Here is a 14,418-nt window from a genome sequence, read left to right as displayed (position 1 = left end):
TAGAACACCTAAACAGACCAATTACAAGCAGCGAAATTGAAATGGTAATCAAAAACCTCCCCAAAAACAAAAGCCCAGGACCTGATGGATTTACAAATGAATTCTACCAAACATTCAGAGACGAATTAGTGCCTATCCTTCACAAACTCTTCCAAAAAATTGAGAAGGAAGGGACAATACCAAACACGTTCTATGAAGCCAACATTACACTAATACCAAAACCGAACAAGGACAACACAAAAAAGGAAAACTACAGGCCAATCTCCCTAATGAACACTGATGCAAAAATCCTCAATAAAATTTTAGCCATCAGAATCCAACAATGTATCCATAAGATAATTCACCACGACCAAGTAGGATTCATTCCAGGGGCACAAGGATGGTTTAACATCTGAAAATCAATCAACGTTATCCAACACATCAACAAAAAGAAATATAAAAACCATATGATAATATCAATAGATGCTGAGAAAGCTTTCGACAAAGTGCAACACCCATTCATGATAAAAGCCCTTGAAATTCTTGGGATACAAGGAACATACCTCAACATCATAAAGGCCATCTATGACAAGCCAACAGCCAGTATCATTCTCAATGGTGAAAAGCTGAAAGCAATTCCATTAAGATCTGGAACAAGACAAGGATGTCCACTCTCACCACTGCTTTTCAGTATAATACTGGAAGTCCTAGCCAGGGCAATAAGACAAGAGAAAGACATCCAAGGAATCCAAATAGGAAAAGAAGAAGTCAAACTATCACTATTTGCAGACGATATGATATTATACATAGAGAACCCCAAAAACTCCACAGAAAAGCTAATTCAACTCATCAATCAGTTCAGTAAAGTGGCAGGATACAAAATCAACACGCAAAAGTCAGTAGCCTTCCTATACACAAACAATAAATCTGAAGAAGAAGAAATCAAAAAACCATCCCTTTTGTTATTGAAACAAAAAAAATCAAATATTTGGGAATAAATCTAACAAAAGAGGTAAAGGACCTATACAAAGAGAACTATAAAACACTGTTAAAAGAAATAGAAGAAGACACAAAGAAATGGAGAGACATCCCCTGCTCGTGGATTGGAAGAATAAACATTATTAAAATGGCCATTCTTCCAAAAGCAATATACAGATTCAATGCTATTCCAATCAAAATTTCAATGTCATTCTTCAAAGAAATAGAACAATTATTGATGAAATTCATATGGAATCACAAAAAACCCCGAATAGCCAAAGCTCTCCTGAAAAAAAAAGAAGGGAATGGAGGCATTACACGCCCAGACTTCAAACTATACTACAAAGCCATAATCATCAAACTGCATGGTATTGGAACAAGAACAGACATACAGACCAATGGAATCGAATAGAAAATCCAGAAATAAACCCACAGATTTATGGTCAACTAATCTTTGACAAAGGAGCAAAGACTATGCATTGGAGCAAAGAAAGTTTGTTCAATAAATGGTGCTGGGAAAACTGGGTCGCTACATGCAAAAGAATGAAGCTTGACCACTACCTCACACCATACACAAAAATCAACTCAAAATGGATTAAAGAACTAGACATAAGACCTGAAACCATAAAATATATAGAAGGAAATATAGGCGAAACACTACGTGATTTGCACATCAAAGACATCTTTACAGGGCCTCCCCGGTGGTGCAGCGGTTGAGCACTGGGTTGCGAAGCTGCCCGCGGCCTCTGCGGCGCCGGTTCGATCCCCGGCTGCTCCCCGGCCACTGGAGGAGGGTCCCACATGGCGCGCAGACCTCTCCTGCGGCCAGCTGCTCCCCTCAGCAGTGTACTTCGGTCCTTCTGCCTGCTCTGCTCCCCGCTCTGGCTCTGGTGAATTCTCTCACCCTCCCGCGCTTCTGACTGTACCCAGTGCATGTATAAACAAACCATCAAATAAATAAATAAATAAAAAACATGCTTCTATTAAAAAAAAAAAAAAAAGACATCTTTACAGACACATCACCCAAAGCAGTGATAGTGAAGGCAAAGATAAACAGCTGGGACTACATCAAATTAAAGAGCTTCTGCACAGCAAAAGAGACAATAACAAAAACAAAGAGAAACCCCACCAACTGAGAGAACATTTTTGCACCCAACACTAATGATAAAGGACTGATCACAAAAATCTGCAAAGAGCTGATGAGACTCAACAACAACAAAGAAAATAATCCAGTCAAAAAATGGGCAGAAGAGCTAAAAAGAAACTTCTCTGAAGAGGAAATGCAAATGGCCAACAGGCATATGAAAAAATGTTCAACATCACTTGCCATCAGGGAAATGCAAATCAAAACTACCATGAGATACCATCTTACACCAGTGAGAATGGCACATATTAAAAAAACTAGCAACAACAAATGCTGGCGAGGGTGTGGAGAAAAAGGAACTCTTCTGCACTGTTGGTGGGAGTGCAAACTGGTCCAACCACTGTGGAGAGCTGTGTGGAGATTTCTGGACCTACTAAACATAGAGCTTCCATATGATCCAGCAATTCCACTCCTAGGTATTTACCCAAAGGACACAGAAACATCAATTCCAAAGAACACCTGCACCCTATGTTTATAGCAGCACTGTTTACAATAGCTAAGCTTTGGAAACAACCAAATGCCCAAAAATAGATGACTGGATCAAGAAGATGTGGTACATATATACCATGGAATATTACTCAGCATTCAAAAAGATAAACACATGCAATTTGCAGCAACATGGATGGCGCTGGAAGGGATCATGCTCAGCGAAATAAGCCAAAAAGAAAAAGAAAAATACCGGATGGTCTCACTCATAGCAGGAATCTAGAAAACTTAAATAAGGGACCAGGAAAATGAATAACTATAAGAAAGTGAAAATCAAAATCAACAAAAAACTATGAACCAGAGACACTTTTTTGGGGGGCGGGGGCGGGAGGGAGGGATTGGGTCAGAATGGGGGGGCTGCAATTGTATGGGGAATATAACAATAAAATTTATTATTAAAAAAAAAAAAAAAAAAAGAGTCAGTTGGGTCCAGAATACTAGGTTTCAAAAACATAGTTTGTTGTTTTCGAGTCTTTTTTTTTTTTTTTTTTGGTAACAGAAGATAATGAAAATAAACATGTGAAATTAAACAGAACTAAGTTAGGGAAAAAAGTCCATAAACTCTTTTTAACTCTGACTCCAAAGATGCCTGAAACCTGAAGATCCATTTTTAAATACATTATATATTTATGCATATATTGCATGTTAAAATATACATGTAACAACAAATATATATATATTAAAGCTGAAACATTTTTTCATATTGTCAGTGTCCATTTAGGTTTGCCTATAGTTTCCCAGATACATTACTCTTCCAAATATATTTCCTATATCTCTATGCTTTCCTCTTGTATCAATTTCATATGCTTGAAGAACTCCCTTTAGAATGTATTTAGTAAAACATATGGACAATGAGGGTGTCTGATCAGAGATGACTACAAGCCCTTTCCTGGAGATGCAGATCAGGGATAATTTATAGTTATGCCTAATTTATTCCAGTTGAAAAGTTGGCAGTGGTATCTAGGCGGCTGTTAGAACAACATTCTCATAGACCTCTCCTGGCTTTTGACTCTACAGTACTCTGCTGTCTTCTAATTTTGGTCTCAGTTCCCAACACTACCTGTCAAACTTCCAGATCTCTATTTTGGAAGCATGGACTGAGAACCACGTGGCTTTCTGTCTGACAATCTACTTGACTTCTCTATGGCCAAAACAGCCTCACACAGACAAGAATAAGCAGAGATTGAACTGGTTAAACTCAGTTTCATGAAGTTGAAAATTTCATTAAATCATACATATAAGTTGATCTAAGTAGACCAAAAATTACTCCTTAAATAATGTGTACTTCCAACACCTCTATGAAACAGCTCTACTTCTGTATTGTGTTCAATCAATACATATAATTTTCCATAAAGACACAGAGTAATGTTTTTAATTTGATAAAAATCAAGACCATTCAACATTTTTGACATTGATTTGAAACCTGTTAATATAGTTACATTTCAGCTATGTATGAAAAGTCACTGACAATAGTTTAATGGGTTTTGTCCATACCATTCAACTATAAAATTCCTTTGAGTGAAAAAACACTTCATGTTCTCAGCATAAAGTTCATTGTTACTGAGAGTATGCTTTGCCCCCATCTGAACAGTCTGAATTGAGTTTTATTTTGAGATTTTTACCTGCTTCAAAGATTGTTGGCACACAGTTAAAGCTTTTTGAAAATACACAGAGGTTATGAATGCTGCAAACATGACTTTTTCTATTCTTACAATATATATCTGTAATGAACAGAGGATTAGTGATTTGTTGGTAGAAAAATGCACAAAAGAACCAAGACCTTACTGACATCCGACTCATATATGCCATGTATTCAGAGGAAAAGTTACAAATATTATAACTTTTGAACTAGAGCTTTTAACAATGAATTTGCTAGAGTCACTGTCACATGCGTCTCTTCCTTTAGAGTCTTGAACTTGTTTTATAATAGGTCCCTCCCAACTCTGACTTCCTACCACATGCTTTGAACTGAAAACAGGGAAAATTATTACACTCTGGGGAAAAAAATTTCCTTTAAACAAGTACATCTCCTGAAGGAAACCAAATGCAACTTTAAGCAGAATACATCTTTATCTCTCTCAATCCATCAGAGAGATGAAAACCAGTTACCCTTTATACCTTTTACCTGATCAAGAGCTTAATCTGTTTATAGGCTTACAGCCCAGAGTTGTACTATTGCATATTGATTGTGCTGGAGGGCACCTCCTTGTGGAGAACAATTGATTTTTCTTTGTTAGTAAAGCGATTTTAATAGTCTTTCTACAGGCGGTCATGTTTCAAGGCCCCAGAAGCAAGAGGCACCTGTTACTAGAACTTAGTGATCAATCGCTCAACTCGCAGAAAATGTGCCTGTCTGCTGTGTTAAAACACCTCCATGGCAATTACTCAGAAGGTGACTTTAAGTTGTTTTGATAAATATGCTGCCTGTGAGTCTCAGCTGGGTTATCTTAAACACTTTTATCTGTAAGCCTGAAATTAGGTGTTTTATTAAATTGCCATTAGGAGAGAAGTTACAAGAACAGATTTTTGCTACTTGATGTTACTTTAGAAGCTTCATGCTAAACTTCCTTGCCAAGGAAACTAGCCCAAAGTAAAGGTCACTGCTTTGAAGAGTGAGTGATGATAATAATTCTATTTGTATTGCCCTTGATATTTGAAAACGGCTCTTCTGGCTAATTGTGTGGCATGATTAAAAGTCAAAGGTAGGATCTGTAGTTTATTTCGGTACAATTGCTGTCTGTTCTCCTTGACCATTAGTGACCACTGTTTCCTTAGTATCATACAAAATGTCCCTTAATTTTTTTTTCTTTTCATGGATCTGGCTCATTTTTTTGGTGTGTGTTAATGGGGTTCTCTCTGAGATACAGTTGTGCTAAATTCTTTAAGAACTTCTTGTGTCTAAAAATTGTGTCAGCATTTTAAGTTTATAGCCACCCTACAAAAGGATGTTATTGGCTACCTTCTTTTATGAGAGTGCAAGTATTATCTTCATCAACTCTCAGCAAACCCCTTCATGGTATGGATTGCAGGTCATGCTCTATAGGGTGAGAAAAATTTTCTGCAGGTTAACATGAGGAGGTTACATATGTGCATGGGTATGTATACACCTTTAACATAAAGATTTGTTTCCTAACTATATTTGAGTTCTAGTGTACCATCTGAGCCACCCTCTGATGCTGTCTGCAGTACTATGGGGTACATATTCGCTGCTGGAAGGCGTAGACTCTTGCTTGTATCTCACCCATGTGAAAATCCCTGTTTCCACTAGGGACTAGAAGCCTTTAAATTCAGCAAACATTTGGGCAGTCTACTACATGACAAACAGCATGACAGAATTTGGAAAGAAATTACTAGCTTAAGAAAAACCAATCCCTGGTTTCAAGAAATTTTTCATAAAGTGGACAGAAGGACTTGTCACTATGAGGCTCAGCAGAAAAACACACACACACACACACACACACACACACACACACCATGTCTCCCACCCCCACCTGGAAAATGATTAATGGAAGATCTTGCTTTTATGTAAGCACTAGACACATTACTGGGGATGGGTTTAATTGTACCCCCCCATTCAGATGCTGACATTCTCAACCCCCAGTACCTCAGAATGTGACCTCATTTGGAAATAGCCAAGTTGCAGACCCTAATTAATGTAGGCCCCAAACCAATAAGATTGATGTTCTAATAAAAAGAGGAAATTTGAACAAAGGGATGGGGGAGAACATCATGGGAGGGCTGGCCCTGGCTCTGTGCTGCCACAGCCAAGAGTGCTGAAGATTTTGAGCAAACCACCAGGAGCCGGTGGACATGGTGGGCTAAGTCTCTTTACAGCCCTCACAGACTTTTGGGAAATTCACTAATCTTCATTTCAACTTTTTAGCCTTCAGAACAGAGAGGCAACACATTTCTATTATTTAAGTCACCCAATCTGTGGTACTTTGTTATGGCAACCTTGGCAAACTAATAGAAACATTTTAATAAGAATAATGGTAGAGAAAGATAAAGAGGTTTATTATTTGGTTTTGATTTTAAGGAAGAAGAGAAAAAAGAAAAAATTGAAGATGAGCAAATGCTCATATGAGGAACAGTGAGGAAGCACTGAGTGATTTTGAGTTGGCTACAGAATGGTGTTTTCAGAGTTTTGCCCTCACAGAATGAATCTCCCAGCAGAGGTGGAAGGCTGACAAAGGTCACGTGGAGCTTACCCTGAAACTGTTTTGTTTTTTTTTTTAAATTTATTTATTCATGCATACAAAAACCGGGGTACAGGCCAGATGCGCGGGAGGGTGAGAGGACTCATCAGAGACGGAGTGGGGAACGGAACAGGCAGACTGACTGAAATACACTGCTGAGGGGAGCAGCGGGTGAGACAGGAGAGGTCTGCTGCACCATATGGGTGATTTGATGCTGGCCGGCATTGAACCTGCGCTACAGAGGCTGCGGACAGCTTCACAGCGCTGCGCTCAACTGCCTGCGCCACCAGGGGAGGCCCTACCCTGAAACCTTTTGCAGGTGAAATTAGAAAGAAAGAAAAGACTGCTTCAATTTCAGAAACTGAAATTTCTCTAAAGATCTAACTCTTACCCTTTTATATGTAGACAGGGAAGATGCCCCAGTCATTTTGCCTGAGGGATTTAAATCAGGAAGAAGAATGCAAGATGTTAGGTGAATAGAAGGAAAACATTTTAGAAATAGTCTCTTTCCACGTGTCCAGTTCTTACATGGCTAGAAAGAACTCTAGATGTGAATCAGCTGATGTAAAGGCAGGACCGGACACAGTGCAGGTTTTCTGATCCCATGCAGACCGGGTAAAGGAGGAGTCAGAGTCCTTAGTGGGTTTTTGCAGGTCTTTTATTGGGGTTCACCAGGCATATGGCAGGCAGGGGAGCTAGCTGGCCAGGGGTGCTGGAGGCCTGCCAGCCTCCCAGCCCCCAGCAAGTCTTCACTCTATCTGGACTCTCTGGCGTTCGTTCTGCTGCTTCTCGGCTTCTGCTTTGGCTTCTCCTGGCGTCCCCGTGACGCCGCCCTTAAAAGCACAGTCTTAGCTCAGCTGAATCCCATCTACCTATGCCCACACCCTATTCCAGGTGCCCGCCATCAGGCATGCATTCAGGACAAGGATCCATCATCTCTCCTGATGGCGGAAGGGCAGAAAAGCCTGATATTTTCTTTACCCTACAGCTGACTTGGATTTAAGAGTCAGCTTTATATCCAGTTTGGTAAATGTTTCAAAGATACCAGATTTTTTCTAAAGAAAGTGATGAATATCTTAGTAGTTACATTCCTTTCCATTCTAAAAAACGGATTCTTTAAGGAATGTGGGGAATTTACTTTGACTTTAGATGATATTCATTTTGTCTTTCTCAGTGTCTTCATGCTGTATTAACACAAAAATTTTTGAATAACAACTCTTGAGAGTTTACCCACCCATTGCTAATCCCTTATCGTGTGAAATGCTCATAGAATTTAGGTGGTATCCACAGAAACACAGATGCTATATTCTATATAAATGTACAAATAATATAAATAAATGTTATAATCATAACTGTCTAAGGGACATGGGGACAGGTCTGCAAGTGGAATAAAAATCACTGATCTAGAGAAAAAAAACTAAAGGTTCAGAAATCAAATAAAAGTTCCTAAAACAAGTAAAAGGGAGATAAGAAGTTAAAGGGAAAGACAGGGGCTAATACAGGTGTAGCAGAGATGAGGGTAAATGTCAGAAAACAGTGCACAGGTGAAGAACAGGTGTAGAGGTGAAATGATTTGTTATGGAAAATTCACATTAAGGATCTGTTTCTAGCTCTGTTAACAAAGGGGGGTCAGTCTAACCAAGAGACATGAGTCAGTGTTGATTAATACCATTTAGCAGTTAAACAGGGGTTAAGAGTAAAGGAAGAGGAAGAGGGAATTTGGACCTACATGTTGTTTTTGTGTGATCTGTTTTCATGATAACAAATAATTTGCTGCAGCAGCTTAAACAGGCAGAGATCAGCAAACTACACCGTGTGGACCAAATCTGGCTGACTACTGTTTTGGGAAATATGCTTTGATTGGAATACAGCCGTACCCATTAGTAAACATATTGACTAGAGCTGCTTTTGTACTACAGTAGCAAAGTTAAGTAGTTAACGACAAAGACTCTAAAGCTCCGAACATTGATAGTATTTACTATCTAGCCTTTAGAACAAAATATCCCTAACTTATGCTCTAGAGAGTTTTTTGTGGGCATTTTAGAAATTCCTAGTTCTGGATATCTGACTGCTTTCATTAAAATAGTCTTTCTCCTGCCTACTAACTCTGTGGTATTGTACCATTCTTGACCACTGCCCAACCTTCTGTTGTCTTTATTAATAAAAAATAGGAATAATAAAAATGCTAATCCTTTTCTACCAGGATTGTTGCTAAGGCCAATCAAATCCAAAAAACACTCTACACACCACTCTTCCCAACCTGCACTTCCATTTATGCTGCTGTGTTGGTCCCTGCTGCTGTCTTCCAGGGAAATCCTTATATTTCAGCAAATACTTTTGTGACCGCCTGGCATTGCAAGGATCCTCAAAGTTCCAAAGCTTCACAAGTATCTGTAAGCATCTTAGAATACTATGTTTTGCATCACCATTTGTTTTATTTTTTTAAAGATTTATTTATTTATGCTTACAAGAGCTACTGTGCAGGCCAGAGGTGTGGGGGGTGAGCTGATTGACCAGAGACAGAGTGGGGAACAGAACCAGCAGACTTACTGAAATTCACTGCTGAGAGGAGCAGCAGGATAGCCAGGAGAGGTCTGCTGCGCCATGTGGGTTGCTCCTTGGCAGGTCGGGGATAGAACTCGCATCACAGAGACTGTGACAGCTTGATAGGTTGCATCTTAACCCCTTGTGACACCAGGGAAGCCCACCACCATTTATTTTAAAAGTTGTTAGCGGCATTCCAAAGTAATACAGGTTGTGTTCCAAGGTTTGAAAGTTTTCGGTGAATGTATCCTTTGGGGAGTCTTTCATTATGGACTCAGATAGACTCCATGATGCTGGAGCAGTGACAGTCTTACTCACTTTTCCCTTCTGAAAATAAACACGTCCTATGGAATCTAGTTGGTCACTATTAGTTCTATCCTGTGGAATGAGTTTCTCCCCCTGCAGCTTTTCAGTTCTCCATACAGTCTTCCTAGTTCCTCTTTATCCTTTTTATACATTACCAGAACATTTGAACTCCAATAGACGATACAGCCTAAGCTAAACTTGTTGACACCTTTGCTGCCTCCTTACTGTTTCAACCTTCACAGAATTCAATATAAGGATTCCTGAATATATTTAGAAGTAGTTAATTGCTAAAATTTACTACATGCCATTTGCTATATGCCAAGTACTGAGCTATTCACCTTAATTATTTAAAATAAAGTTTGAGGTATTGTTATTATTCTTCTTTTATAAATGAAAAAACTGAGCTTATTAGAAAAATTTAAGTGTCTCGGCTGCTGCTTCCCTCAGCAGTGTATTTCAGTAGATCTGCCTGTACTGCTCCCCACTCTGCCTCTGATGAATCCTCTCACTCCCAGCACCTATGGCCTACATCCCAGTTCTTCTATGCATAAATAAATAAATAAATTAATAAATAAATATTTAAAAAGAGAGAGACTCAAACATGAAACTACTTTGTAAATAGAAAGAGATAAAAGTTGACTAAGTTTGTAAATTGTAATCTGATAACATGATTTTAATGAATTTTTGTGAAAAATCAAAGCAGGGATATAAAGCAAACAAGATAAATACAGATAACTCATCATTAACAAGGTTAAAACTTGATAGATTGTTGGTGGTGACTTGGGAAGAGGCACTCAGAGATAAATAAAGAACAAAACTAAGTAAATACAGATTGGATTTAATGTAATTTATGGAAGGTTAAAATGACATGCAAAGAAGAAAATAAAGCCAGAGCAATATTTTAGATCTATAGCCATAAATTGCCTGATTTAAAAAAAAAAGCACTAAAATTGATCTCTATTGCCTAACTCTCTCAGATGAACGCTTTTCAGTACTGGAATGCAGCAATAAGGGTGTTTCTATTCTGCAATAGACTCAAGCCATTAACTATTGATTTCCATATGCTTCCAAATAATAGCCATATTCTAATATCAGATACTTTGGAAGATCCATTGAAATGCTAATCAATTCAAAAACATGTTAAAACCCTCTTTAATATACAAATGGTCAGTCTACCTGTAGAAATCATATGTTGTGTAAGCCTAAAGCTTGCATATCTTATATCTAAAGCCATGGTCTTTTGTTTCTCTTTACCTTGTAGCTTCTTGGATTTCTCTTTGTCCAACTTTGTTTACCTGATTGATCCTATTCTTCCTTAAGATACAGTTTAAGAATCATATCCACTGTCAAGCCTTACCAGACTACCTATCTCACCCTTGTACTAACAGTACACTTAAAAATATTATTTGTTACAGACATATTTGTGAATTTACCTGTGGAATATGAGCTCCTAGAAGGTAGGACCATGCCGTTATTATATTGACATGCCTAACATCTAGTACAGTGTGTGACATAGAGTATTCATTCTAAAGAACCAATGAATGAACAAAATGTAATTTGAAAAAATATTAAGGAAAGTACAAAGGAATTCAACAGTCATTCAGATCTGGACATCAAAAAGGGGCTTAGGACTCAAAGAAAGATGGTATCAGTGAAAAAGTAGAAATGTTTAATGCCTGTTCTGCTTCTACCTCATGCTTAAAGGAGAATCCTTTTAAAAATTGAAGCCAAGATCATGGTTAAAAGGATTGGAAATAAAAAATCAATAAGGTGGTTATAAAAGGCACTAGCCTGCTTCCAGGAATACAAATCTCTAAAGATTAGCTGATGGACATTCTAAGGTTTAGAAAGAAAATCTTTCCAAATCACTGTTACGCTAATTCTTCCCTCACAATGTCAACCAAGAATATCATTTGGCTCTCTTGTTGCATTCCTGCAGTCATTGATTTTCATGCTCTTTAAATAATATGACATTCTGATTTTTACCTCATTTTCCTTTCTCAAATCTGTTTTCTCTTCCATCTATTTTGCTCACTGCCTTCTTCATGCCATTGCTGTGTTCAGAAAACTTAAATTGTTTCCTATATGCTTACAGATTGAAGTTTATTTTCTTTAACCTAGTTTGCAGTAGACGCTAAACTCCCCCAAACCATAGTTCTAACAGCATTTCCCATCCTTCCAGATAGTTGTTCTTTCATTTCACTTTACTCTTAGGATTAGAGTTAATTCATAAAAGTAGAATTAAATATAAACTGTTTTTGATAGTGAAGGCAAAGATAAACAGCTGGGACTACATCAAATTAAAGAGCTTCTGCACAGCAAAAGAGACAATAACCAAAACAAAGAGAAACCCCACTAACTGGAAGAACATTTTTGCACACAACACCAGTGATAAAGGGCTGATCACAAAAATCTACAAAGAGCTGATGAGACTCAACAAAAACAAAGAAAATAATCTGGTCAAAAAATGGGCAGAAGGGCTAAAAAGAAACTTCTCCGAAGAGGAAATGCAAATGGCCAACAGGCATATGAAAAAATGTGCAGCATCACTTGTAATCAGGGAAATGCAAATCAAAACTACAATGAGATACCATCTTACACCAGTGAGAATGGCACATATTAAAAAAAAAAACTAGCAACAACAAATGTTGGGGAAGTTGTGGAAAAAAAGAAACTCTCCTGCATTGCTGGTGGAGTGCAAATTAGTCCAACCACTGTGGATAGCCTGTGAAGATTTCTTGACCTGCTAAAGATAGAGCTTCCATATGATCCAGCAATTCCACTCCTAGGTATTTACCCAAACGACACAGAAACATTAATTCCAAAGGGCACCTACACGCCTATGTTTATAGCAGCACTATTTACAATAGCTAAGCTATGGAAACAAACCAAATGCCCAAAAATAGATGACTGGATCAAGAAGATGTGGTCCATATCCACAATAGAATATTACTCAGCAATCAAAAAAGATAAACACATGCAGTTTGTAGCAACATGGATGGAGCTAGAAGGGATCATGCTCAGCAAAATAAGTCAGAAAGAAAAAGAAAAATACCAGATGGTCTCACTCATAGCAGGAATTTAGAAAACCTAAATAAGGTACCAGGAAAAAGACTAATTAATACAACATAAAAATCAAAATCAACCAGACACACAATATGGGGGGAGGGAAGAGGCAGGGAGAGGAAGGACTAGGGTCAAAATAAGGGGGGGGGGTGCAATTATATGGGGAATATAACCAAAATGAAAATGCATACATTGTGCAAAAATGAAAAATGTTGTAAGAATTCTATAAAATATTTTAAAAAACCATGTACATTAAAAAAAACAAAAAAATATATAAACTCTTTTATTTTTGAAAGAACATTTTGATGATGCCCACAACTACCTGCCAAGGAAGGATCCAAATATCCTGCCAATTTCCATTTTCTTTCCTGACCCTTTGATATTTCTGGGTATCTTCTGGAAGATTCTCCCATCTCTGCAGTTCTATCAAAGTCTCTAGCTTTGCCAAGAATCTCTCTTTCTGGTGAAAGGGGTCTAATGTATAGTGTCAGTCACAATTTGAACTGGTCATATGCTTTAAGAGGTCACAGCTTAGCACATCTCTTGGTCAGGTTGGAAGTCCTTATCACCATGTATCTCCTTATCACCATGGGCCTCCTATCACTTAGCTCTTAAGATAGATGTGGCATCTATTATAATATGCTTGTTGGTTCAGTAATACATTTTGGTTGGATTATCGGTAATTTACTTGGCATCATAATCACTCCCTTTGTCACAGAGAACAGCTGAAACTGTATTTCTTCGAATTTCTTTCATTGCATGGCCTGGGTTAAAGTTTCTGCACATGAAAGCTTAGCATGAGATTTAGAATGTAAGCAGGAATAGCTGTTATTTTTCTCAAGGAGAAGCAGCCAGGCAATGGATGGACATGAATCACTGTGCAGATCTAGGTTGATTTCTTGCTCTTCTGGGAATGCCAGAATAAAGTATAGTCACATAGGTAGCTTAAACAATAGAAGTTAATTTCTTTTTATTTCCAAAATAAATGCTCTAGTGACAATTTAGTTGTTGAAAACAAAGGAAACCATGAAGATCTAAGCCCCCCCAAAACTTTTTTTTGGTCACCAAATCATACCCAATTGCAAATATATTCTAGCTGTGTCACCAGGAAAAAAAAATGTAATAGATGTTATGTAATGACTCTTTGTTTAGTTTCTTTATATTCTGCATATGAGTGAAATCATCCAATATATTTTTTTTCCTTCTAACTTATTTCACTTAACATAATCCCTTCCAGCTCCATCTGGAAATGGCATGAGTTAATCTTTTTGATGACTGACTAGTATTCCATTGTTTATATATACCACATCTTCTTGAACCACTCATCTATTTGAGGGCACTTACATTGTTCCCATAATTTAGCTATAGTAACTAGTGCTACAATAAACATGGGAATGCCAATTTCCTTTTGAATTAGTATTTTTGAATCTTTTGGGTAGATGCCTAGGAGTGAAATTACTGGACTTAGAGGACACCCATTTTTAATTTTTTGAGATACCTCCATACTGCTTTCCATAAAGGCTGGACCAGTCTGCTTTGCTACCAGCAGTGTAGGAGGGTTCCCATTTCTCTAAATCCTTGCCAGCACTTTTTTCTGATCTTTTCAATACCATAGAGCAGTGTTAACTATAGTCATCATGTTGTGTATTACATCCCTACTACTTACTTGTTTTATAACTGTAAATTTATACTTTTTGCCCACCTTCATCCTATTTCCTT

This window comes from Talpa occidentalis, unplaced genomic scaffold, assembly GCF_014898055.3.
Source record: "Talpa occidentalis isolate TD23 unplaced genomic scaffold, MPIMG_talOcc4v2.1, whole genome shotgun sequence".
NCBI lineage: Eukaryota > Metazoa > Chordata > Mammalia > Eulipotyphla > Talpidae > Talpa > Talpa occidentalis.
The sequence above is the reverse complement of the archived record's forward strand: the minus strand, read 5'-3'. Positions refer to the sequence as shown.